Source organism: Gorilla gorilla, chromosome 3, assembly GCF_029281585.2.
Source record: "Gorilla gorilla gorilla isolate KB3781 chromosome 3, NHGRI_mGorGor1-v2.1_pri, whole genome shotgun sequence".
Lineage (NCBI taxonomy): Eukaryota > Metazoa > Chordata > Mammalia > Primates > Hominidae > Gorilla > Gorilla gorilla.
The window spans coordinates 27,408,924-27,410,968 of NC_073227.2; positions in this window are offsets into that span (position 1 = coordinate 27,408,924).

Consider the following 2,045-nt stretch of genomic DNA (forward strand, 5'->3'; position numbering starts at 1 on the left):
CTTCTCACTTTGGAAATTGTTAAATTCTCCTGTTTTTTCACACAGTCTCTCCTTTATGTGTCTGTGTCTTCAACTCTTCTTATAAAGACACCGTAAGATTGGATTCAGTCCCATTCTCATTTGAACTTAATCACCTCTTTAAACACCCGATCTCCAAATATAGTCACATTCTGAGGTACTGGGGATTATTACATTCACATATGAATTTTTTGGGAATAAAACTTAGACCAAAACAGATGATAATGTAACAATAAAGTAGATGATTCTAAGGGAATTTTATTTGGCATTTTAAAAATTGTATCTATTTATTCAAATAAGTTTCACAAACATTCACTAAATATAATCTCAGAGCAGGGAATTACATTATCCTGTGAGAAATTGTAATGCAGAGACACATTTCAAAGAAAAATCAGAATTCTGTAATTTTTTATTAATATGCATAACCACCCTGAGATATTATGCCCATTAATAAAAAAGTAAACTGAAGTAAAAAAGTTAAGCTATAGCTGTTAGATGGCAGTCCTGTTCATCAAGGCCAGAACTATTGAACTCCAAAGCCCATAATTTTTTTCTTTTGTATTGTCCTTTTGCTGTATTATGCTGGATCTACAGGCATGTATGAAGAGGCTGGAATAATCATCAATTATTGTTGAGTTTAAGGAATAAAATATTTATAAATACATTGGTTCAGGATAAGCCTTAGCATAAGACCTTAATACTCATACTCATTAAACACTGGGTATGTACCCAAGCAACCCTAAACAGTGCAGCCTAGTGGCTCAAAATCTTCTCTCTCTGGTTCCAGAGTGATAGATGCTAGGTAGTAGAAATGTCTGATGTGGTCTAGTAGACAGCATTAAAGGATGAATCCAATGTTTTTCAACAGTAGCAAGAAACTGAACAATACAGGCCGAGAAGTCAGTACAACGAGAAACTTAAGACTGGAAGGCTGTGGTGAGATCATGAAGCAGGAGAGAATCTGACTCATTTATACAAATGGAGAGAAATACTTGGAAACGACCAAAAACCAAATCAGAGACAGATTTCAGAGGACACAAAATGCCACATAAAAAGATTTATATAGTAGTTTTGAGGTCAGTGGTTCTAAACAGTTATTGTGCAAATAAAACATCAGGATTGCTGTGATTAACCCCACAGTTATTTACTTTGCACCCCAGAAAATTCTGAGCCTGGGCTTCTGGATATCACACACGGAGGCCCATGTCTATAAGTAGCGGGTAACCAGAAGAGGAGGTGAGCAGTAGACAGTGCCCAAGTGAAAGACGAAATAGAGCAATGAGGACTGGGAGGCTGAGAGACCAACTAGGAGATGATTTCAGTGGATGCAAAGATAGTTATAAATCCCAGATATTTTGCATTTTAATACACAGATAGCATTCTTTTATTGAACTTAATGGAAGGAAAGTTACTTGTTATTTTAAGTTAAGATGGAAATTGTGTTCAGTCACAAATAATCTCAGAAAGCATTTTAATTCTCTGTAAGCATCTTGGCTGCTTATTGGATTGTTTTGTTTTTCCTTTAGCTTAAATCTAATGAGATAAGAAAGCCACTAAGAAAGGATTAGTGATCCCTGACCTGTTCCTCTAAGATGCTTTTACCACTAGTATTATGAATCAACTGAGCTGACTTAAGTAAAATAAACGACATCCTTTACTTTGTTTAATCTGGCAGTCAGAGACACCGAGGTCTTTTTTAATGTTCCTGCCAAAGGTTCCATTGAGTTCATCGCAAATCCTTTCTCCTCTGGAAGGGGGTCATGGCCTCCTTTTCTAGTTGTCTGCCTGTTACCAAGAGCAATTCCGGGAGAAAGTGAGGAGACTGACTCAAGAGGCCATATATAAAATTACCCACAAGTACAGTAGAGCCTCAGTTAATCAGAATGTTGTTACAACAGAGGCTTCCAAGGTAATAGATTTTCTTGTTAACAAAAGATTAATTCTATATGTTTTTGGTTCAACCTTTGTTTAAAATCATGAGGCAAAGATAATTTCCATTCATGTCTACAACTGTCCTTTGAGAAGCA